Genomic DNA, 26,645 nt, shown 5'->3' with positions numbered 1-26,645 from the left:
GTTCCCCTCACTTTAAAGCCTCTGCCATTTGGTGGAGCCTGCACCTGGCTGTGGTGGTGGTCAACTGGTTGTGCATGATGGATCGCTTCTTGTCCTTGAGTTATCTGGGGTGGGAGTGATGAGTTACTATTCTGTCCCGAGGGCAACCTGGCCACAAGGTCCTTACAGCTACCAGAATATGGACTGTGATCCTCCTCTGGCAGTCCAAGGACACATTGCAGTGGGATCCATTGCTGTTGGAGCCAGAACTCGCCTCTGGAGATAGATCACATAACATTTTGCATATGTTTTCAATCACACAGAATGTCATGTTGCTTATTAAGTATCATGAGGAGGAATGGTGTCTAGCCATTCCAAGTGCAGTACTAATCTCTGCATCTTCATGCAGTAGGAACAGAAAGGTTGAGGAGTGAATGAATTTGAAGATGAGCTCATTCACTAATGGCCTTCGGTTCTGCAGCCCCTATAAAAGCCTGTATCTCTGAAAGTGTAGAGACTGGAGAAATAATCCCACTGGCTATGGAATCAGCAAGGACTGCTACCAACTCACAGAGCCAAACCCATGCAGGGGATGTGAAGATTAAAGACCTCCTCACAGTACAGAGTTCCCCATGTGATGTTTTAAACACACACATAACCAAGCTGATGTTGAGACTTTCGATCTTTATTTCTTCCCCTCTCTGCATGGATCGTGTGGCTCATGGAGGCATGGTACATTGAGGCATCTTCCATACAGATACTGCACAAGCCTTGTGAAGGACTTTCGTGGATCAAAGTATTTCCCCTCCTGGCAGTCCAGTTTCTCTTGTTGAGAGGAAAGCTATCTTCTCTACAGAGTATAGCAGTAATGCTTCACAGAGGAATATAGACTTTGGTGAAGCCTAAATGAACAGCAGCAACTCAAAAAAGTATCAGCTCCTGGCAACATGTTTGCTCTGCACTGGCACACAGACCTCCTTGTCAGTCCAAACCATGTCTAATGTACTCACGCAAGGGCCAGCATGTATCTACCTCTTGTAGCCAAAGCTGGAAGAAAAGTGCTGCTTTTTTCAAAGTTCAAATAATATCCTCAGTCTTGGTCAATTTAATTTTCCTTTCAAGCCCAGTCTTCCCAGGCCTCTGGACGAGGAGTCACAATCGCACTGCTTTGAACTGGCCAAGTTGAGTTTGAACTTGATGTAGGTTCAGCATTGCAAGGTGACCAAAAGCAGCACGTGAATGAAGATGGGGCTCTGTGAGTTTTAGTCAAGCAGAAGAAAAACATACTTCGGCAATGAATGAACTGGCAGCTTTGTTAACCCACTAAGTCGAATGGGTTTCGGGTGGGGGTTCTGAGTAGAATTCATTCAGGAAAACCATCTTCTGGACCCAATACAATTTGGGTTCAAATCTGGATACAACACCTAGATTGCCTTAATCAAGGCCACAGAGGACACAAGGGCAGCATTGGATAAAGGAGGAACTGCGGCCATTATACCATTATATTGTTCTTCCATGTTCAAATACAGACCATTGAAATAGTTTTTTTTGTGTCTCTTGGACTATAGGGAAGACATTTTTTGATCATTCTCATAATCAAAAAATGTCTTCCCTATAGCCCAACAGACACAAAAAACTGTAATAACAGCTGTAGTCCTGTCAAAATACAACTATTTCAATGGTCTGTATTTAAACATGCAAGAACAATATTTGCATAAATTACAAACTCTGCAAAATGCTGCAGCCCAACTGCTTTTGGGAACACCTAAACTTTGATCCGTTTCCCCGGCAATACATAAGCTGCATTAGCTCCCTGCCAGAAACTGTATTAAGGGCCTTATTAGGAGTTTGGCAGAGTTTGGCAGTCCAACCACCCAAACACCACGGCTGGCAGGAGCCTGAGCGCTAGCAGTCTTCAGAATGCCATTTTACGAGTTTACCGCGGTGCTCGCATTGTGGCTGCAGAGATTTTTCAGCGGTGGTAAGTCTGGCCCATATGTGGGCTTTCCAGGCATTGGGTATATGGCACACAAAGAACTCACCTGTACATCGTCACAAAGAGGGTTATGATCCTCAGGGTGAAGATGCTGCTGTGAAGGGGGACCTGGAGAAGGGATCGACATTGAGCTTTGCTGGAAAGAACAAGAAAGGAGTGAGTACGCACCCCAAATCCACACTATGGCACTTACTTTTCACCTACTGCACCCCTGGAGGTCTGCGGTGTGCTGGCGATATTAGAGGTTCAACCGAGGTCTTTGCAATAGCAATCTGAACATCTCATAATACGGCGGTTGGACCACCAAGCTTGCGGTGTTCAGACCGTGACCGCGGGTACTGCAGTTCATGGACCACCAAACTTGTAATAAGGCCCCTCATTTAAGGCCCTCTTCATTGCCTATAAGGCACTGCATAATACTGGTCCTGAGTTTCTGAAAAATACATTTAAATGGTACAAGCCCAGCAGAAACAGGGGCCAAAAAAAAACAGTGGAGTCCAGATTTAAGAGGACGAACTGGGGAGGCATAAGTTTCATCACAGGTGCTACCAAGATCTGGAATCTTGTTCCCTCTCACTTCAGGGCTTTGCCCTCTTTGCTATCTTGTAGAAAGGAGTTAAAAACATGGCTTTTTAATAATGAAGCTTTTAATCTAGGGGTGATATTTCTTTCTTTGCTCGAACAAAGCAAGCACCAAGACACCTCTGGTTATTCGAGCACTCAATAAATCATAACATAACATAAAATAACATAGCGCAACATAATATAACATTGACATAACATAGAAGGAAATGCAGGCATACAAGTGTGGACAAAGCAACCGGCTTGAACGAGAGGCACTCCATCTTGTGCAGCACTCACACAAGATCCAAACAACCCCATCATTCACTCAGCACATGTAAAACATCACAAATACACATGAGGAGCAGTGTATACCAGGAACCTCAGTTGTGGGGACTGGAAGGTCCTTTAAATCCGGAGTTTCAGTAAGCATTCTTCCCACTGAGGTACAGGTAAAATGCCTGCACGCTTTGATGGGTAATCTCTGCACTGCTCTGCTGACTGTAAAAGATGGACCACCTGCAGTGGACGTCCATCTTTGTCAGGGAGAAAAACACAGGCCTAGTCAAGAAAAATACACAGGATATGTTAGCATTGCTTTTCAGTCAGCTTTCATCCAAGGATAGAAACATTCTTAATGAAAACATTTTTTAATCCCCAACAGTCACATTCAGAGTTTTTTGTGTGAATCTTAAATGAATTCTAGCATTAGATCCTCTACTATTTTCATCATATTCACTGATAGTCTGAATATATAGTGACTGATTCACCACCATTTCAGACCCAACCTCACTGCGTGTAAACAATTGCACAGGCTTTCAAAGTGTCTATAATCCAGCTGACTAATAACTATAAAAAACGGGGACACCAACAAAAATATCAATATTTTGAACACAACAATAATAATAATAATATTATGTCAGGTACTACTTTTTAGTGGAACACATTCATACACGGCAGATTGAATATATGGTTAGGTTTATTCAGTGTATATAGCGCACACTGCATAACTTAATAGCCTCTAGAAGTTTTTTGCAAGAAATAATGATGATGCCTGTAAAAGGGGTTACTGCTACATTTAGAGGCATTTTACATTTCTACTCCATGCAGTGCCACAGTGTATATACATTTGTGGTAACTAACATATTTAATATTACCATTCCACCCTCGTTGGGTTGCAACAATCTAGATTTTAATCATGCATCATATTTTAGGTACATATTTCTGAGCCACTTAAACATTGCACATTGCCGTTTCAGTCTGTGATACAACAGCCAAGCATTCGGGTTGACTGACTCAGAATGAAAAAAAATCATCTCTTTTAAGAAGCTGAAAAATTGTCTCCCTCACAGGCGGCTATTGCAAACAGTACCTTGAATGTCAACATAAAAGTAATGATCAAGAATATTTTTTTAACAGAATACCAAAGTGACAACTTCAAGAAAAGGGGCAACTGTGGCTGGTGTGAATGTGGATTTGGGGGTCTTTTGGCAGACCACCAAAGGTGTCAGGGTCACCCTATAGTCCACTGGGGTCCGGAATACAAACTGAGACCAACGCTGGAGCCAGAGAGAAAGGATATTTATTACAATCTCATGAGATGGAGAGCCATCAACAACAGACACCCATAGCTGTCTACTTTACATGTTATATACTCTTTATCCTGCCCAAGGCATGTAAGGGAGTTGTACCTGTTAACTTTTTATTACATTCCTAAACAAATAGAAAATCTGGAGGGTCAGCAGGTGAGTAGCCTTTGGGGTTTTAGCAGGATATGGGCTAAACATTATAATTACATAGTTAACAGATGTTAATCTGATTTAGATGGTACTGCAGGGCATAGCATGATTACATGTGAAACAAAGGTTAATCTGATAAGCAAAGGTAACGGTGAGGAATCTGTAGGGTGTAGGCAAAAGGCATGTTTATTACAATTGAGTCTATCATTTGGACTACAGCAGGGCAAAGGTGAGAGGTATGATTACGCAGCAAATAGAGATAAGTCTGATTAGGCCTGTTGAAGGACGCCTGCAGGGCGTAGTGTGCAGTGTGAGGACGATAAACATCAGGGAAACTCCGTGTCCGACTGGTTGAGCAGGGGCTGGTCAGTTAGTGGCAGGCCAAAGCATGAACAGAGTGTCCGTGCAGGAATGCAAGAGGTCAAAATTTGAAGCTCCAGCGTGTTCGTGACACAGAGAGAAAGTCAGTCACAAGGGCACAGCACAAAATTGTGGAGTGAATCACAAAAATGGCGGAGTGAATGGCAAGACAATAAACGCACTTTTCCACAGTACCTCCTTTTGCCATTGGCGAAACCATTTTCAGTCAATTACAATGTTCATCAACAGCTGTGTCTCACGTTCAGTCATTATCTTGTCGTTTTTTGACATGGGCATTCATGGGGACTGGTTTGATAGCATTTGCACATAGGCCGCAGAGTGGGGGGCCACAATGAAGGCAAAGACAGCAGAAGAAGATCAGTGCAAGAGGTACTAGGATAATCATTAGGACCTTCCATCCCCATGTCAATAGGAGTTGCCATATCGAAGAACCAAGAGACCATGAGCCTGTATCTTGATGGAGGTCGGAGGTTGGTTATTCGATGGATTGTGGAAATAGCCTCGTAGAAAGATGATGAATGATCCAGAACATACAAGCAACAGCTGGCGCCAATGATGCGACATGCTCCTCCGCGGTCTGCTAAGATGACATCAAGCACCATTCGGTTCTGAAGAGTGAGGAGGCGTAGTGCTTGGACCTCGACAGTGTTGTTGGCCAGAATACCAGCTGTGATGTTGACGGTGGCTTCCATGACTCTGGTGAGGTGACGATTGGCTTCACTGTTTGCCATTGGTCCCCAGAAAGGAACAATGCCCATCATGGCATCCAAGAATTGTGGAGAGGTTGTGTCTGTTTGTTCGGCAACATTTTCGCTGCAGCGGGTGCGATGATGAGGAGGAGAAGCAATGTAGACAGGGCGAAGGAGGAAAGCTTTGTAACATGTGCCTCCCCAGTTCTCGTGAAGCCAAGTGTATGCCTTTGTTTTGCACACAAAGTCGGTGTTTGGGGAGGCAACCAGGGGCAGTGGAGATGTCGAATTCAGAGTCATTGTCATGGCACAAGAGCTGTCCCCAACGTACTCAGTTCCTAAGCCTCTGATACACATTAGTCCAGAAATGCGAATAACAGCTAGCGGTGGGGTCCGCTTGGCGAGTGTCCTTGTTTTGAAGCCGGAGAAGCGTGTTCTACTGGTAGAGTCGAATATCAGCATTTCCTCCTTCTCGTCCTTAGACATGCTTGTAGAACTGTTATTTGGGTAAACAGCATTGTCTGTCTTTTTCTGCCAGACCTCATCTTGTAATTGTTGGAGAGTGATGTCGGCAAGGCCGCTGGACCGATGGGCGCCCATGATGAGCCACATCCAGGCAGCACAAGAGGCATTTATAGAGCAAGAGTAAGGTAGGAAGGGTATGTTATTCTCCGTGAAGTGAGGCAGGATACCACAGACCCAACAGTTCATTTTATTCAATACCTGAAGGACTGGGTTATTCTAAGACCCAGCGGTGCCAGGGGACAACACCTGAAACCTTCGTGGGTAACCTGTTCCGGCGTACAAATGACAGAGACACGGGACACTTCCTTCGGCGTCAAAGATTCGAGGTTTATTACTGCAGGGAACACAGGAGTCACAAGAAGTACAGCGTGTGTAGGTTCGAGGAGTCTGCTTCAAATTGCTACTGCAGGTCGCTCCTTTTATACACATTTCTCTCATAGATTAACATTGCACACAAAGGTTTACAACTCGGTTCCCATCATAATCTCCAAGAGGGGTTGCTTTGATGCATTCAGGGCCCGGAACATACGTGCGGAAACATTTGTTGGTTCCCAACTGTAAAACACATCTTCCCACCATTAGTACATTCCAATTGGTAGTAAACAGATCGAAGAAGGAACGGAAAACAGGTGCAGAGGAAGACAGAAACAGTGGGGAGATCGGAAAGGGTGTAAAAGGGGTGGTATCGGGAAACACGAGCTACAGGCATCAAAGGGACGTGCCTAATGAGATGTACGGCTGAGACAATAGAGCGGCACGGCAAGATGAGCCTCGAGCGGCGCCATCTGCCTTACAGTGTCATCCCCCTCATCATAAAGACACTTTCAAAGGAAAACGTGTCTTCCGCAAGAGTCTTGGGAATCCCAGGGTCGCGAAGCGGACAGCGTCCGTTCGCTGGCTACTTGAGGGCAAGAAACAAAATGGATGCCGTATCTAAGATGGAACCCGTGGGTACAGATAGAGAAACCCACGAAACAAACGAACGGTTTAGGTTAGCACAGCGAAACTGCATACACCCACTAAACTCGTCATTTGCGGTTCATAGATACCAGACTCGACCATGTTCGTGCGAGTCCAAAACACCACTTACAATCGTCACGGAACCTCAGACGCTCCTTTTGCCCTCATGTAGGCAAGCACTAGTCGGAATCATACTCGATATTCATCAGACCATCTAGATGCTTCTGCAACATCATTCTATCCAACTGAGCTGCTTTGGTAACAGGCGGCTGTCTCATACACGTTGTAGCACAGAGGCCACATAAGGCAGGACCGCACTGCACACAAAGGCAACACGTGAACAGAAATGCTGCAACAACCCCGATGATCATCAGAATTTTCCAACCCCAAGTCGACATTAGGCCCCAAAACTACCCAAGTAGCGTCCAATCCCCTACGTCCACGTGTATGGACTCAGAGATCTTATGCAACTTTGAGATGGCTTGATAGACAGTCGGAGCGTTATCTGGAATGAAAATACAGCAGCTCGAATGGATCACCTTACATACTCCACCTCGATCTGCTAAGACAACGTCTAAAACCATACGGTTTTGTAACGTCATGAGCCTGTCCGCCTGAAGTTCTGCGGTGATATTACCAAGGGCACTGGCAGTGATATTAGCTGTCGATTCCACCACTCGAGTCAACTGTCTCAGGTTCCTACTATTAACCATAGGTCCCCAAAACGGAAAGAAACCTTTGAAAAAGTCTCCTGCCTCTTCACCGGCAGTGTCCTCTTCGCTAATCACGCCCCTCACAACTCTAGTCTTGTGGTAGTCTGCATCAACGGTAAACGTCGGAGGCAACAAATTTGCAATATAACATGTGCCCGCAAAGTCGGAGGGCAACCATGTATACGCACGATCATGACAGACAAAGTACGTACCCTTGGCAGCCAGAAACACAGGGGTAGAGAGCATCGGCAAGACATACGTCTCGGAGCAAGCACTCTCTCCAAGATATGCTCTCGATCTTTGGCCACGACTTCTTAAACAGAAATTACCAAGGTGGGGTACGATCCATATTGGAGACGAGCTTCTAAGCTGTCTTTCACCCACGAGCGCACTATACTCAGCCTCACTCAGATCCCTATAGGCTCGCACCTCCTCCTCTGGAATGAGCGACGGCTCATAGATATCCCTATCTAAATCAGCGATCGCTATAGCCAAAGGCTTGTGGTACGGACCGGGACCAAAGTGCGGAGGACGTGGCTCTCGATTGGGGTAGGAATCTAGTGCACTTCGAAACATTGTTTGTAATGCCCGAGCTGAACCCTGGGAACTATAAGGAAGGACCAAATATGGAATTCCCTTATCTGTGGTATGTGGCATTAACCCACACACCCAACAATTAGTAGTATTAACCACTAACTGATGCTGATGAAGGAGTTGAATGAAGGAATTATTTCTGAATTCTGCACGTCTAGCCTGTTCGTGTTGGGGTAAGATATGGAAGGAATGAGGGGACATAGTGGAGTTAGTTTGGGGTTCAGAAGTAGGAGTAGGTATGGCAGAAGGTAGGAAGTTCTGTATCATATAGTACACCCCACCCGCCAATAACGAGGAAACAATTAGAAACAGAAGGAACACCTGAAACATAAAGCATTTGGTACGAGTAATCTGTTGGAATTTGAATCTTTGCGCCTGAGCTTTTTCCAAGTCCATCAGCTTTGAAAACGCCATCCCCTAAAATCGTCCGCAACGTTTCTTGACGCACTTCGTTCTGTGTAGCAGTAGTCAATCCCCAGGAGTTCCCAGGAACCGACGGTCTCTGACCTAGTGCCAAGACCTACTAACCAGAAGGAAGTACACGCGCGGCCCTACGGTTCACCTGGATGCAAGGTATTTCAATTCACAAATATATACAAAGTCTCTCAGCTGTGGAAGCAAAAACACATGTGGAAAAACTCAATATTTACAAAAATCACAGTTGTACGTGTTTTTAGACTGATCGTGACAATGGGGTAACGTAGATGTCAAGGGACAGAAACGAACATTTATTTGTCCTTGGTATTAGATCGCAAAAAGTATCGTCTCTTTCCAGGACGTGTCTGTTCGTCAAACAAGGGATCCGATGAGGGAACAGAGTTCTGTTGATCAGTCAAATGCTCAGATCTTGAATCTCGTGATGGCAAATGTTCAACAATGTCTTTCTGCTGCACTGAGGATTCTCCGACAAGTTGAGCGTCGCTACAAGGTACAAAGGTTTGCGATGCTTCAGTTTCAGACGAGGCAATGCCCTTCCTCACCCACGAGTCCGCTGGTAAAGGTATAGGAATCTTTTTAGTATGGGTGGCATGCACCCAGTGTTTTCGGCCTTCCAGACGGACAGCAGTTCTCGTGGCAAGGAGGACCTGGTAGGGTCCAGTAAAACGAGGCTCGAGGTTGTGCTTTCTTCCGAAGTTCCTCGTCACCACCCAGTCTCCGGGCTGGAGCTGGTGGCCTGGACCCTCCGTCTGCGTCGGCAATGCTTCAAAAACCTGTTGGTGAATTAACCTCAGTTTAGCAGTCAGATCATGAAGATAATCGATCAACATTGGGTACTCAAGGTCTGAAAACACACTTGGTCTAGGGACCCCCCAAACATTCGCAGGACGGCCGAACACTATTTCATAGGGAATGAGCCCTACTCGGGAGTGTACTGTCGCCCTTGTTGACAACAGAGCTAGAGGCAAAGCGTCAGGCCATGAGAGACCAGTAGTAGCCTGAATCTTTGCCAACTTTAGTTTGAGCGTGCCATTATAGCCCTCGACCAAACCCGCTGACTGAGGATGGTTGGCGCTATGGAACTTTTGAGTAATTCCAAGGCCCTTACACACATTCTTCATCACACTCCCCACAAACTCACTTCCGTTATCAGACCATACAATCCGTGGCATTCCATACCGAGGAAAGTATTCCTTCAGTAGGATTTTCGAAGTGGACATAGCAGTGTTGTCTTTGAGAGGGTAGGCTTCAATCCATCGGGAGAATGCGCAAACCACCACTAAAACGTATTTCAGGTTATTGCATCGCTCCATATGGATGAAGTCTAGCTGAATTACTTCAAAGGGACATGAAGGGGGAGCAAAATGGCCAGGAGGTGTAGGGGTTCCTTTACCAGGATTGTACATCATACATATCATACAATTCTTAACCAATCTCTCAGCACATTTAGTAATACCGTCATTCTTCCATACAGGGGACAACAACTTGCAGATACCTTTCGCACTAATATGCGCTAACCCGTGTGCCATCGTCACAACAGCTAGCACATACGCATCTGTCAACATCCATCTCTTATGCTCCGACAAATCAATCCAACAACCATTCGCATCCAACTTTCCCATACTCTCTTTCCACTTCGTCTTTTCAGTCTCGGTGGCCTCATTCTGTATCGCTTTCACACTCTCGATGGTATCCTCACACATACCAGTCTCTATAGGCCACCTAACCGAACTCGTCACATACATTCTCGTACTAAGGTTCCGGGCAGTCTCCTTAGCAGTCTCATCCGCAAACGCATTCCCACGACCAACATCATCCGTCACCTTACGATGCGCACTACATTTAACAATCGCCACCTGCTCAGGCAATGTAAGTGCATCCAAAAGATCATTCACAAGCTGTCCATGCTGAATCTTAGTGCCATGCGACGTCATGAAACCTCTCTCTCGCCACAATCGTCCGAAGCTATGCGTGACGCCAAAAGCATATTGGCTGTCGGTAAACACATTCACCCGTTTCCCTTTTGACAATACACACGCTCTAGTCAAAGCAATCAGCTCTGCAGCCTGAGCAGAACTCTGATTCAATCTCGCAGCTTCCACAACAGTATTCAAAGTTACCACAGCATACGCGGTCGTTACATCACCATTCGGCAACTTAAAACACGACCCATCCACATACAGAGTCCCATCGGGATTATCCAAAGGAGTATTTTTCAGGTCTACACGACCTTTGGTTTCCTCTTCGGTTCGCAAGTAGCAGTCGTGAGCTGCTACTTCATTTGATGCCATACTGATTGGTAACAAAGTTGCCGGGTTCAGGACGTTACAGCGTTTTATTTGAATGTGACTTGCCAAAAGCGTCAACTCATACCCAGACAACCTTGCACTCGTCAAGTGCTGAGTTTTGGTACGATTCAAGAGAGTGTCAACTGCATGCGGAACCATCACCGTAAGCATATTATCCATGACCAATCCTGCAGATTGTCGGATGGACACCGCAGCTGCCGCAGTTGCCCTCAGACAACTCGGCAATGCTCTAGCTACTGGGTCCAAGGTCGAGGAAAAATATGCACATGGACGCTGCTTACCACCGAATTGTTGTGTCAAAACACTCAACGCATAACCTTCCTTCTCGTGAACGTATAGTGTAAATGGCTTACTGTAGTCAGGGGTCCCTAACACAGGAGCCGAACACAATGCGTCACGCAGTTCAGAAAAACTTTTCTGACATTCTTCCGTCCATGGCAAAGGAGTTGGAACGTCCTTGCACGTAAGAGCCACCAATGGTTTCGCTAGCAATGAAAAATTCGGAATCCATTGCCTGCAGTATGACGTGATACCTAAAAAGGCACGCACATCTCTCTGAGTTGTTGGCACAGTCATTCGAGCAATCGCTGCAATTCTCTCTGGGGTCAACCTTCTTCCCTCCTTTGACAATAAGTGACCTAGATAGGTTACTTCTTGACAACAATATTGTAACTTAGAAGGTGACACCTTGTGATGTAAGTCACAGAGATGTTGCAACAACGACACCGTAGCAATTCTGCAAATGTCCTGAGTGTCTGCAGCCACCAATAAGTCATCGACATATTGGATTAAGGCCGCACCGGCCGGCAACACAAACGCATCAAGTTGGCCCTTCAAGGCTTGACTGTATATCGATGGACTCTCGCAGTACCCCTGAGGAGCACGTTTAAACCGGAAACTGCGGCCTCCAAGAGAGAAACCGAAAAGATCTCTACTCTCTTCAGCAATCGGTATACTGAAGAACGCATTCTTCAGATCGATCACTGAGAACCAAGATGCGGAAGCTGGAATCAAAGTGAGAAGTGCCATGATGTCAGGCACCACAGGGAACTGAGGAACCACAATTTTATTCACCTCCCGTAAATCGATGACAAAACGATAAACAGGGGGTTTCGATGGATCAGTGCGCTTCAAAATGGGAAGTACAGGGCTATTGCACACGTTTCCCCGTGTCTCCTCAATAACGTCTTTCTCAATCAAATCGTATATGATGGCTAACAGTGCTCGTTCACCATCAAGGGAGATACGATACTGGGGAATACGTGGCAATCGCACATTACTTTTCAAGTGAACAACATAAGGGGAGATATCAAGCAGGCCCACGTCATTGGGACCTGTTGCCCACAAAGATGCAGGAAGAGAACTCAATTCCGGTGGAAGCTTATCGAGAGACAAGTACATCGGAGAGATAACTCTCTCTCCCAACGTAAGCTTAACTCCCGCAGGAGAACAATACAAAGTCGCATACAGACGTTTTAACAAATCCAGGCCCAAAAGATTTTCGCCACAACCAGTGGTCAAAATCAACGGAGCTTTCAGCTCACGAGGCCCAATTGTAAGGGGCAAAGGGCACGAAACCGGATTGCTAACAGGGGCGCCAGAGAATCCAACGGAAACATTTGTTAAGCCAGACAAAGGTGCGCCAGGGAGTTTCGAATGCATGATGGAACTTTTCGCTGCACCAGTGTCCAACAGAAAAGGCTCAACGACGCCCAAAGTGGCAACTGCGACGTAAGGCCCTCTCTGATCAACCGGAACTGATACTACTCCCTCTCTTTGTTCATGGCTGTCCTAGTAATTACTATCGTCAATATTGTGATCAACATAATAATCGTCTACATTGTACTGTGCAGACCTGTTTTGCGATGATCCACGTTGATCAAAACAATTGTTGGAATCGGAAGAATTATTGGAACGATCAGTTTGGACACCACGACCTCTACCACGTGATGCTTGTTGGGGGCCGCTACGACCTCCTCTAGAAGAATTACCGCTATTTCGATCACGCAAAACCGAATTTCAGATGACCCTCGTTCCGACAATAGGCACACTGATTGTACCCCAGCGAAGATCTATCAGAAAAGGAGTCATTCCGAGATTGCGATCTGTTGGACTGAGACTGTGACCTATTCCGCTGTTGCGAATCGTTTTGATTCGAACGGGGAGGATACGCTTGCTGCAACAACACTTTTGTTTTGAGCTCTTTTGTCTTTTTATCAGCGCGATCATTCTCTTCTTTCTCCCTATTCTCATAATATTGGGCCGTAGCCAATATTTGAGCAGAAGTAGAAACCGCCCAAGCACTTTCTGAATTACGCAATTTGTTGCTTAAGTCAGGCAGCAAATTTGAAACAAACTTATCCACAAACAATCGCTGTCCACCCTCAGTACCCATATCCTGACCACTATGGTCGATGAATGCCTCCTCAAATCTCGTAAAGAAGTCAGAGACACTCTCGTCCTTCTTTTGTTTGCAAGCAGACAACTTATCCCAATTTACTTTCATAGCTGGCATAAGCGTTTTCATTAGGGTAATGATTCTCTGAGGGAGATCGGTAATAAGCTGTTCAGGTTTAGCCCCACCAACTTGTCGTTTATCTGCCGCAATAAGAGCAGCCCAATCACCACCTAATTCCGCCGCATGGTTTTCCTGACGAATCTTTGCCCATACCGGTTGCGGAACGACATTGCCAAACAGCATATCGATATCGGCAAGATTCATTATCGTAGCATCTACGAGCTGCGATAATTCTTTATAATACCCTGCAGGATTTTTGCGAGGATCAGGCAAAGATTGCTTCACCTGCAAAACTTCCGACCGTTTCCACGGGAGATGTATCCACACTTTGAAAATGCGGCAAAATCGGTGGAACTTGAGCATTATCACCTGGCATCCACACTGGTGGAACTTCGCGCATGGGATACTGACCAGGCGCTGCAAGCGATCCCTCAATGTCCTCCACGAACAATGCCCGAGGCATCGTAGAAGGACGAAAAGACAACAATTGCTCGACAGCACGTCGAACATTGGTGCCCACCAACATTCCGCTCGCAAACTGGAGCTGAAGGTTAGTCAGAGCAGTCAATACCTCATCAGATGCGTCAGCCGATATTAGGTCACGTAAAGCCTTGCACATCTCTTCGAACACAAACCTTTGTGTCGGTATGTTGAATTGGCAAAACGCATCTAACACTACACGAGGAGGATTTCGAAAGGGGTATTTCATCCAACCCATAGCCATGTTATACAATGAGTCACGCTCCCTACCACCAGGAAGCTGACTTCGTCTTTGAGGACCGTCCGAACCAGCGGACTCAAGAATAGGTCCAAGAGAATTAAAGAAGTTAGCAGCTACAGAGGGGGGTACGACGTCGAACAGACGGAGACAAAGAATAACCCAAAGGGGTAACAAGAGAAGTACCAGAAACAGCGGGAACAGCAGGAGAAACCAGAACAGTAGAGGCAGCGGGAGCAGGAGTATGAGGAAGTACAAGCGGAGGAGCAGTAGGGACAGGAGCAGGTAGAGGAGCGGGGGCAGCTGGAAGTACAGGGACAGGAGCTGGCTGGGGAGCAGGAACAGGGGGAACCACAGGAGCGGTGGTACCCTGTACATACGGTGGTGGTGACTTCATGAGATAAGACATTAAAGGGTCCTCTATACCTTCCTCCTTTTTATCTGTATCCGCCAGTAAGGCGGGATAGCACTTATCTACAGACCTACGTTGCAATCTGTCGAAAACTTCCTTTTCCTTTTCCTCCTTATCTCACTGAAACTGCTCTGCTTTTCTTACCGTAGTAACAACTCCATCTCTCTGATTACGTTTAATCTGTCTGATTTCTCTCTGTTTGGCTTCCTTACGCCACAACCGAAAGGCATCAAACATGGCCGGCCTTGATTTTCTTTTAAACAATTTAGCCTCAAGATTATCTAGAATTGGGGTCTCGAAACTACCATGAGGTGGCCAACTAAGGACACCATCCTTTTTAGTATAGCGAATCCAATATTCATTAAAGGTGATCGGACCTAACCCGTGCCTACTATAGAGCTCATAAGTTGGAGTTCCAACCGGAGGTATCGGACACGAGTCCTCCAGTCGGGAATCCGTACCACAACGTCTAAAACAACTGAACAAAGTACTACGACCAGGCATCTTGCACACTGGCCGAGTTTCACAAACTTCAAGAGTTACGGGATTTACCAAGTCCCTGCAAAGAGCAAAAACCCTCGGTTTTTGGCGACTGCAGACGTCAAATATCACAACAAAGAACCAAGTACTAAGAACCACAAATGCAATGGAACCATGCAACAACTAAGCAACCACAACTAAGGACTCTGGGAGCGACCCACAAATACTTAACTCAAAGATCGATGGCGTCACCAGGAAGGCCCGTCAATCGTCTCGCTGTACCAAGGTTTACGCCAGGCGCCAAAACAGGTCTACAGTCAGGGCAGCAGTCCGTCGCAGCCGTCAGGAGGCGGGAATCTTCGCGGGAAAAGTCGTCGGGCCACTTGTTTCGACAACAGGATCGATGAAGCGGGGTGCACCTTCCCTCGGAGATTTCACACGAAGTTCCTCACGATTGTCGGGCTTGGACCGGCACCACTGATGCAGCCCCACGTTGGGCGCCAACTGAAGGACTGGGTTATTCTAAGACCCAGCGGTGCCAGGGGACAACACCTGAAACCTTCGTGGGTAACCTGTTCCGGCGTACAAATGACAGAGACACGGGACACTTCCTTCGGCGTCAAAGATTCGAGGTTTATTACTGCAGGGAACACAGGAGTCACAAGAAGTACAGCGTGTGTAGGTTCGAGGAGTCTGCTTCAAATTGCTACTGCAGGTCGCTTCTTTTATACACATTTCTCTCATAGATTAACATTGCACACAAAGGTTTACAACTCGGTTCCCATCATAATCTCCAAGAGGGATTGCTTTGATGCATTCAGGGCCCGGAACATACGTGCGGAAACATTTGTTGGTTCCCAACTGTAAAACACATCTTCCCACCATTAGTACATTCCAATTGGTAGTAAACAGATCGAAGAAGGAACGGAAAACAGGTGCAGAGGAAGACAGAAACAGTGGGGAGATCGGAAAGGGTGTAAAAGGGGTGGTATCGGGAAACACGAGCTACAGGCATCAAAGGGACGTGCCTAATGAGATGCACGGCTGAGACAATAGAGCGGCACGGCAAGATGAGCCTCGAGCGGCGCCATCTGCCTTACAGTGTCATCCCCCTCATCATAAAGACATTTTCAAAGGAAAACGTGTCTTCCGCAAGAGTCTTGGGAATCCCAGGGTCGCGAAGCGGACAGCGTCCGTTCGCTGGCTACTTGAGGGCAAGAAACAAAATGGATGCCGTATCTAAGATGGAACCCGTGGGTACAGATAGAGAAACCCACGAAACAAACGAACGGTTTAGGTTAGCACAGCGAAACTGCATACACCCACTAAACTCGTCATTTGCGGTTCATAGATACCAGACTCGACCATGTTCGTGCGAGTCCAAAACACCACTTACAATCGTCACGGAACCTCATACCTCATTGTGTTGATTCAACATTTGGATGAAGGTGTTGTTCCAAAACTCTTGTCGCCTACTTTTGAGCTCAGGGGACAAGGAGACATGGGAGTGTTCAGGAGGCGTGGCATCAGTGGGCAATATGGTATCCTTGGCTGGTGCCACTTCCTCTATGATCCAGAAGAGGATGGCGAAGATGATAGTGAGGAGGAGAACTGTCATCAAAACTATTGACCTGTTATTATGCAGTTTGTTGCATAGCCCTATCTTCTTTTTGGAAAGTTTCATTGTTTCATTGTTGGTCATAATCAGTCTTCGTTTGGGGCCCTACATTAGTTGGAGAGTGAAGGTGAGCAATATGCGTCGCGGATAGCTGGTGGTTGCTTCTCCTGGCTAGGCTTCTCAGTATCCCGCTACCCTGGAACACCAATCCACCCTTCCAGATAATACTATTACCCTGCAACTTTTGGCTCACCTCCCCTGCCCGGTCGCTAGAGCCCCAGAGGCTGTGCATTGTCGGAGATTGTATCTTTCTTTAGTTGGCACAGTGTTATCTTTGAACAATTCCAGTTCTGGTTCTGGGAGACCACACATAGGGGGGTCGTACATCAAAACTTCCTTGTAGGTGGACAAGGTGGGATCGGTTTGAGTGATGCTGGGGACCCTCCGACAGTGAACGGCATGGATCCAGGATTTCTTGCCTTCCACTCGCAGGGCCGTTCTGGTGGTCAGCAAGACTAGGAGGGGTCCTTTCCACCGGTGTTCCAGTGTCATTTTGCGGGCAAAATTCTTCACCAGCACCTAATCACCAGGCCGGATAGCGTGTCCCGGCCCAGTGGATCGATCAAGCAAAGCTTCCTGGACCTGCTGATGAATGGAAGACAAAGTGCATGTAAGTACGGACAAATAATCACTCAATAATTCACAAGGGGAATCAGACAGTGTGGTAGCAGGGGGTGCACTCCAGATGCTCATTGGGCATCCAAAGACCACTTCATATGGAGTAAATGAGGTGCGGGAATGCGGGACAGATCTTATTGATAGAAGGGCCAGTGGCAGCGCACCTGGCCATTTTAGCCCTGTAGTTTCTACTATTTTGGCTAGTTTGGATTTGATTGTGACATTGTATCTTTCCACTAGGCCTGCTGATTGGGGTGGAAGACTGCATGAAATTTTTGTTGAACCCCTAATCCTGATAGTATATGCTTGACTATTTCTCCAATGAAGTGACTCCCACTGTCACTCCATAGGACCCGGCAAAGGCCGTAGCGTGGAAATAATTCCTTCAGCAATATCTTGGCGGTGGTTAGTGCAGTGTTGACTCTGACCGGGTAAGCCTCCACCCATTTGCTGAATGCACAAACAATCACTAAAACATATTTAAGTTTGTTGCATCGTTCCATTTGGATATAATCCATCTGCAGGACTTCAAAAGGTAATGTAGGGATGGCATATCCTGCTCGTGGTACTCGAGTCCCTTTACCTACATTGTAGTGGAGACAAACCAAACACTGTTGGACCAGCCTGGAGGCAGTAGACCGGAGTTGGTTGTTATCCCACACTTCCTGTAATATTTTAGTCATGGTGGCAGCATTGGTGTGTGCTGGCAAATGAGTCATGTTCAACAATGGGAGGAGATAAGCATTTGGTATTTTCCAAGGTTTTGCATCTTTGGATAGCCAACAGATTTCTTCATCAAGCATGCCCTCCTTCTCCCAATTTTGAAGTTCTTCAGAGGTGGCAGTGGACTGGATGTCCCTGATCTGTTGTCTAACATCATGCCATTACTCTGCTTGGGATTTTACTATGTACATAGTGGTATGTATTCTATCCTGTGCAGTAGCCCGGACTGTCTCATCAGCCAAAGCATTTCCTAACCCTATTTCATCCGTGACCTTCTTGTGTGCGTTGCATTTAACAATACCTAATGTTCTGGGTAGTGTCAAGGCTTGGAGCAATGCAGTGACCATGCTGAATGGGCTTACCATGTGATGTTAAGAACCCTCTTTCCTTCCAAAGGATACCAAAACTGTGGGCTACCCTGAAGGCGTATTGGCTGTCGGTATAAATGGTGACAGCGAGATCCTGGCTAAGGATACAAGCACGGGTGAGAGCTATAAGTTATGCGGCCTGGGCCGATTTCTGAGGTATGCGTGCAGTCTCAACAATGTTGTTGGTAGTGGTGACGGCATAGGCAGCAGATGTGGTACTGTTTGATAGTTTAATACAATACCCGTCCACCCACAATTGCCCATCCTGTTCTGTGAGAGTGGTGTCCTTTAAGTCTACCCGTCCCTTAGTCTGTTCTTCTGTTCGAAAGAGGCAGTCATGTGGTATGTCTGGGATGTCAGAGTCTGGTGTGGGCAGGAGTGTGGCAGGGTTCAAGGTTGCACATCTCTTTAGCGTGATATGGGGTGCTAACACCGTAAGTTCATATCCTGTTAGTCATGCACTAGTGAGGCGTTGTGTCTTTGTCTGATTCAATAATATGTCGACTGCGTGTGGAACTAATACCGTCAATCTAGATCCCAACAAAATCCCTTCACTTTGTCAGATAGAGACGGCCGCTGCTGCAACTGCTCTAAGGCAGGAGGGCAGACCTCTGGCCACAGGGTCTAGGGTGGCTTAAAAGTAAGCACATGAGTGTTGTTTGGTGCTGTGAATTAGGGTCAGGACTGAAAGAGCACATCCTGAACGCTCATGGGTGTAGAGGCAGAAGGGTTTAGAGTAGTCAGGTTTGCCCAATACTGATGCAGAGCAAAGAGCGGGGCTTAAGTCTTGAAAGGCATGGTCGTGTTCATGTGTCCAAGGAAGAGGCGTGGGTGTATCTTTTGTAAGCAAAGCAAGGAGTGGCTTAACTGTGAGGGAAACATTTGGTATCCATTGGCGACAAAAGGAAGTTAGTCCAATTAGTGCATGAACATCTCTTTGAATGGTGGGAGAGGAAAGGTGTAGTATTGTTTGGATGCGGTCAGGTGTGAGAGTACATCCCTCCTTAGACAGCAGATGGCCGAGGTAGGTCACCTGCTGTCTACAATACTGTAGCTTATTATTTGATACCTTATGGCCCTGTGAAGGCAAAAAGCATAGTGTAGTAAGAGAGGCAGTGCGAGCCAGGGCCGGAGTGTCTGCAGCCAACAGAATGTCATCGACATATTGGAGGATAAACAGCGCCGAGTGGTAATTGTATCTGGTCGAGTTGTTGTTTAAGGGCCTGGCTGTAGATACTAGGGCTTTCAGTTTACACTTGAGGAACCCGACAGAATCTGTATGATCTGTTTTTTATGTTGAAACCAAAAAGATAGCGTAAATCAGGATGTATTGGTATGGAGAAGAAGGCATTTTTGAGGTCCATAACTGTAAAGGTGGTAGCAGTTGAGGGGATCATTGTCAATACAGTTATGTCAGAGACCACAGGATATTGTGGGACCACGATTTTGTTAATTGCGCGAAGGTCAATGACAAAACGGTATATTTTCTCAGAGGTGGGCATACGTTTAAAAACTGGAAGGATGGGACTATTGCAAATGTTAGACTGAACTTCCTCAACTACCCCAACTACAATCATATCCTGTATTATAGTCATGAGAGCCTTTTCGCCGTCTGCAGAAATTTTATACTGAGGGAGGCGGGGAAGAGGTGCGTTCTGTTTTACTGTTATGCGGAAAGGCTCCATCGCAATCTCCCCTACGTCGGTGTCTGTGATTGCCCACAGGGTGTCAGATAACTGGGACAAATCCTACTGTTCGGAATCAGTGAGACAATAAAGGTGGGATTCATAACCAAGGGGGCAATCATTATCAAATATTCTGAGGAGAACAGCGAATGGTGGCTCTGAAGAGCTTTAAGAGATTAATGCCCATCACATTGTCTGGGCAGTTTGGGGAGAGCAGAAAAGAGGCCATCACTGCGTCCCCCTGTATGTCCAGGGGCACCTCAGTAGAAAGGGGGTTGGTGGAGGGCGTGCCGTCAAATCCTTCAAATGTGACCGATAAGCCAGACAGGGGCGCCCTAGGAATCAGTTTATGTGAGAGGGCACTTCTAGTGGCCCCTGTGTCAACCAAGAATTTTCCCTGAGTTCCAACCCCTGAAGCTGTGACATAGGGGCCTGATTGATTAACTGGAAGTTCCACTGGTTCCTTTCCCTGTCCATGGCTGTCTCATGCAAATTCATTGTCTGGGGAGTTGTCACCAGAAAAATCATGTGAAAAAGCCTGTCTATTGTTATCGAAGACATTGGAGCATTGTCCGTTGAAGGGTGGGATTCTTCCTCTACCTCTACTCAATCCCCTTCCCCGACCCATTGTATTTTGCTGTAAAAGAGGACAATCTGCGTGCCAGTGGCCTGTTTCCTTACAATACGCACATTGGTCCTGAGACAGTTGGCGTGGGGGTGGGTGTGTTCCAGTAGTTGCGGGCGTATAATTATACTGTGGACCTCTACTGTTTCCTCCCTCTCTAATGCTTATTTGGGAGAGCATCACTTTTTCTTTGAGTTCTTTCCTCCTCCATCTTATTCTGTAGACGTTCATAATATTGGGCCATAGTCAAGACCTGTGTGGGTGTTGCAGCAGGCCACGCGCTTTCGCTACTCTGTAACTTTGTGGAGATGGGTGGCAACAATCCTTTAACAAAAGTCTGAACTAGTAAGTGTCGACCTGTCTCAGTCGTCGCGTCCTGTCCACTATAGTCAATAAACACCTGGCTGAGGCGGGAGAAGTAGTCAGATGTAGTTTCCTCAGATTTTTGTTTACAAGCAGTGATAGCTGTCCAATCTACCTTCCTAGCTGGAATTGTGGCCTTCAATTTTTTTACTATATTACCTGGCAGCTCTAAAATAGCCTCTGCAGACCTTTCACTTGGTTTTCTATCCCTATCCATAGTTGTTAAATCTTCCCACTTATGCTTGAACAAGGCCTCATCATCTACTTTCCTTATGGGCCTCCAAATATCTGGGGGCAGAAATAACCCAAAGAACTGGTCTATGTCAGTTAGTGTCATTGTATAGGTAGTAATAGCCGTGTCCAACCCTTCGTAGAATCCCATAGAATTCTTCCGGGGGTCACGCAAGTCCTTTTTGAAAGCTAAGATGTCAGCTCGAAGCCACGGAGTGTACACCCAATTATATAACGTTCTACTTTTGGCGTCTGGACTAGCCAGTCCCTCAGCAGTACCTGCCCCCCGAGCGGACACAAAAACTGGAGCTGCTTCCCTTATTGGTGCCATATGACCTCCAGTCGCACCCTCCTTTACTAATGGCTTTTCCTCTTCCTCCTGGTCTCTCCTAAGACCCTCCATCATTTGTAGCATGAGCGCTAACAAACTGTTGCTTTCCTCAGCACTTTCTCTCCCCTCTGTCAACTTGCGATACAATCCCCTAACATGGTCTGCTGGTGTCACTCCGTGGCGTTTCTCATAAAGAGAAAATATTTCATAAGCAAATTGTTGTAGGAAGTAGCCCTTTTGAGGTGGTGCATAAGCCTCATAAATAGCACGGATCTTGCTAGAGGTAAAAAGATCCTCCAGCCAGGTGCGAACTAGACCATCCAAGGCCTGTTTCTGTGCAGATGTGATGCGGGGTGTGTGGGATCGAGCAGAAGATGCGGTCTCGGGGTCAGATTGAGCGGGAGGGACAGTGGGATCAGGAGGTAGGGATTGGGCATTTTCGGAGGGTACATTTCCATCAGCCAGCCGTGGGATAGGATGGGGAGGGACATGGTATAGTGGTGGTAAGGGATGGAGGAGAAGCTTCTCTTCATGGGGGTCTGCTCGTGCTAGTGGTGTATGACGCACGGGATACTGACCAGACACATTCAACCTGTGTTCTCTATCTGTACATGCAATGTTGGATGCAACTTTTTCCTGTTGTAATTCTATTAATTTCTGTTTATCGCTTTTTCTAGCCTCTTTCTGTAACCTTGCCTGAGCCCTTCTCTCTCTTTCAGCTCCCTCCTTTTTACATTGGCCTGGGGCGTCAAAAATTGCTTGTCGCGACATTCTTTTATTATTATTATTATTATTCTGAGTTTTGTATAGCGCCTGGTTACCAATAGGCATCCCCGCGCTTATCAGAACATAACACTACTAAAAGAATGCAAAAATTAAACAGAGAACAAAAAAGTTTTTAAAAGTTTACGGAACCTAAGAAGACTGGCTTCGGAGCGCAGTTGTAAGGGCAGTGAGTTCCACAAGGAGGCCACATTTATTGAAAACCTTCTGCCACCAGTTCTTGCCTTTTTCACCCTGCCAACCTGAAGGAGATGTTGGTGGTCAGAGCGAAGGGAGCGAGAGGCCTTATAGGGCTGGACCATCTCCTCCAGAATAGGTGGACCCACCCCGTGCAGAACTTTGTGGGCGATGCAGAGTGACTTGAATTTCACCCTGTCCCTCACAGGGAGCCAGTGCAGTGCCCTCAACGCCGGGCGGGCAGATTGACGCCTAGGGAGACCCGTCAAAAGCCTGGCAGCCGCGTTCTGCACTTGCTGCAGTCTATTCAGGGTAGATTCGGGTGCGCCCAGGAATAGCGCATTGCTGAAATCCAGCCGCGAGATGATAAGTCCCTGAATGAGAAGCCTACGAGTGGCCACTGGGAGCAGGGGCAGAATCTTCTGGGCTGAGCGGAGCAGGCCAAAGCACACGCCAGCAGTCTTTTTGGCATGGGTTTTAAATGATAGGTCCTGCTCCAGCCATACCCCCAAGCTCTTGATCTCCTGCTTGGGGGGGGCATCTGTCCCAAGCAGTCTGGCCAGCTGCTGGGGGGCAAAGATGGAGAGGAGTTCCCCAGCAGCATCAGTTCCGTTTTGGAGCCATTTAACTTTAGGGCTGAGCTGCACATCCACGTGTAGATCTTTTCAAGACACGTGTGCAGCCGGTCGGGATGGTGCGCCGACTGGGAAAGGCCTACCACCAGCTGAGTATCATCAGCGTAACTGATGATTTTGATACCCAGCGGTCGTACCACATTCTCCAGGGGGGCCATGTAAACGTTGAATAAGGTAGGGCTCAATGAAGAGCCCTGTGGCACACCGCACTGGAGAGGGGTAGAAGATGATTTTTCCTGGCCTTCCCACACCTCAAATGTACGACCTTCCAGGAAGGAGGCGAACCATTTGAGGGCCGAACCCGTGACCCCCACCCCCGACAGCCGTTGGAGAAGCACCTGATGGTCCACGGTGTCAAAAGCAGCGCTGAGGTCCAGGAGGATCACTGCCACTGATCCCCCCGAATCCAGCATGCTCCTCGCGTTCTCCACGACCGCCAGCAGAGCGGTGTCGGTCCCCTGACCGGGGCGAAAACCCGTTTGGGAGTCGCCCAGGAGGGAATTGGCTTCCAAGAAGTTGGAAAGGCGGCTATTCACCAGCTTCTCAGCCACCTTACTGATACCCGGCAGCAAAGAGATAGGCCGAAAGTTGGCGAGATCGGCGGGATCGAGGTTAGGCTTTTTCAAAAGGGCCTTAACCACCGCCCCTTTCCAACTGGGGGGGACCACCCCATGGGCGAGAGACAGGTTTATCAAGTCAGTCGCAGGGCCAACGATAGTAGATGACACCTGTTTAAGATATTTAATAGGTGCTGGGTCTTTCGGGGAGCCGCTCTTCATAGATCTCAGCACCGACAAGACTTCCTCCTTAGTGACTGGGCCGAGAGAGGCCAGCTCCACCAGTTGTGACTCAGGTTGAGAGCTAGGATTGTCCTCCAAGGGGGAGATCTCACCTAGCCGGGGAAGGGAAGCCAGTATGTTGTCGATTTTGCTTTTAAAGTACGAGGCCAGTTCTATGCACTTTTTGCGAGGGTCCTCGTGGAAAACCTCAGGATCGGGGGCATTGAATAGCTCCTTAATGACCCTGAATGACTCTTTGGAAGAGTTGGCCGCAGAGCCAATGCGCTCTTCAAAGAATCCTGATTTTGCCACCCGAATAGCGGACTTGTACCTGCTCAGGGCCGCACGATATTCTATCCGACTCGCCTCACTCCAGTCTCTCCTCCAGGACCGCTCTAGCCTCTTGCATCCTTTCCTCAGGGTTCTTAATTCTGATGAATACCAAGGTGCCGAGCCCACTCTCTTCCCCCTCGTAAGTTGTTTCTTTTTGGGTAGGAGAGTGTCCAGAGAATCCAGAGAGCTGTATTTCTAAAGCTTCAATTTTGTGAGATTCAAAAGAACCATATATGGGCCACTGAGTCCTTTATCCTTGGACGTGTATGTATGCCATAATGAATTATACATTATGAGAGAAATACCGTATTTTATGTACATATCCTTACTTGAGGTACCTTCCGGGGGAGCCGGCTGATTATCTTTTAGCACCCTCGATTGAGGTATACAACAACCTAACCATCGAGCAAATTTACTAAAAGCCGGCATGTTTTTCTAGTTTCTTAAAAAATGTCTCTGCAAATTTCAGAAAATTGGACAAATAGTTCACTTTACCCACTTAGCTTTTGTTATTTGCAAATATCGAAATACCAAGTCTGGATAACCAAAATACCAAAAAGAGGTGTCATCAACAACCTTATCAAGCGGATTTACCAATTACAGGCATGCTTTTATATGTTATCTTAAATAATATTTCTACAAATTTCAAAGGTCGGACAAAGAGTCCACATTACCCGTTTTATCTTTAATCTTTGCAAAGAGTGAAATTAAACAAACCAGACAACCAAAACCAAGTACAAACAAAAAGGTGTCGCAAATCAGCGACCCTACCAGAATCCTTTGTCTCGTTTTCAAGGTGGTCTCTTTACTGCAAAGGTCATCCAAGTCTATCGAGGGCCCGAGTCAGGACCGGAGCCACTTGCGGGGGTCTTTTCAGATGTAGTGAAGGTCGGGTGGTGGCTACGAAGACAAGGGTCTTTTTCACGTAGATCGGCCCCACCACCGTCCGGTCAACTTCCTCGTCGTGACCCCACTACCGGGCAACCGCGTCTATTAACGCCCCACGTTTTGGCAGGCAATTGTGGATTTGGGGGTCTTTTGGCAGACCACCAAAGGTGTCAGGGTCACCCTGTAGTCCACTGGGGTCCGGAATACAAACTGAGACCAACGCTGGAGCCAGAGAGAAAGGATATTTATTACAATATCACGAGAGGCATCGACAACAGACACCCATAGCTGTCTTAGGAGGCATTCTGTTAGAATGGTCTTACTTCACATGTTATATACTCTTTATCCTGCCCCAGGCATGTAAGGGAGTTGTACCAGTTAACTTTTTATTACATTCCTAAACAAATGGAAAATCTGGAGGGTCAGCAGGTGAGTAGCCTTTGGGGTTTTAGCATGATATGGGCAAAACATTATAATTACATAGTTCACAGAGGTTAATCTGATTTAGATGGTACTGCAGGGCAAAGCATGATTACATGTCAAACAAAGGTTAATCTGATAAGCACAGGTAATGGTGAGGACCCTGTAGGGTGTAGGCAAAAGGCATGTTTATTACAATTGAGTACATCGTTTGGACTACAGCAGGGCAAAGTTGAGAGGTATGATTACACAGTAAACAGAGATAAGTCTGATTAGGCCTGTTGAAGGACGCCTGTAGGGCGTGGTGTGCAGAGTGAGGACGATAAACATCTGGGAAACTCCATGTCCGACTGGTTGAGCAGGGGCTGGTCAGTTAGTGGCAGGCCAAAGCATGAACAGAGTGTCTGTGCAGGAATGTAACAGGTCAAAAGTTGAAGCTCCAGCGTGTTCGTGATACAGAGAGAAAGTCAGTCACAAGTGCACAGCACAAAATGGTGGACTGAATCACAAAAATGGCGGAGTGAATGGCAAGACAATAAACGCACTTTTCCACATGAACAATTAAATTAAAATACAAAATAATACTGAAAACTGGAATCTACTATCAAAACTCAGCCGATACCAAGCACAGCCCAGTTTGTGAAAAAATCACCTAAACTCAAAGATTCGAATGAGCTTTTTGCCGAGGTGTGTAAAAACATCTTAGAACTAACTATATGACTTCTAAACTGCAGCAATGATAATCTGCTCTACTAGTGGAATTTCATTTGAAAACTCGAATTTTACAAGCACCAGTGCCTATGAAGTCTCACAGGATCTGTTCCATTCTCTTTATGATGGTTTGCGTTTGCAATATAATATATTGGAAAACACCCAAAAGAGATTGCTAACCTGCAGCTGTGACAAATTATTACCTTGGGTGTATTGTTTTCACCACTCTTATCGCATAGTGAAATGGCATGTTTTTGTAGGAAAAGCCATTTTTTCAGAAACCCC

Source organism: Lissotriton vulgaris, chromosome 8, assembly GCF_964263255.1.
Source record: "Lissotriton vulgaris chromosome 8, aLisVul1.2, whole genome shotgun sequence".
Taxonomy (NCBI): domain Eukaryota; kingdom Metazoa; phylum Chordata; class Amphibia; order Caudata; family Salamandridae; genus Lissotriton; species Lissotriton vulgaris.
Note: the sequence above shows the minus strand (reverse complement) of the source record.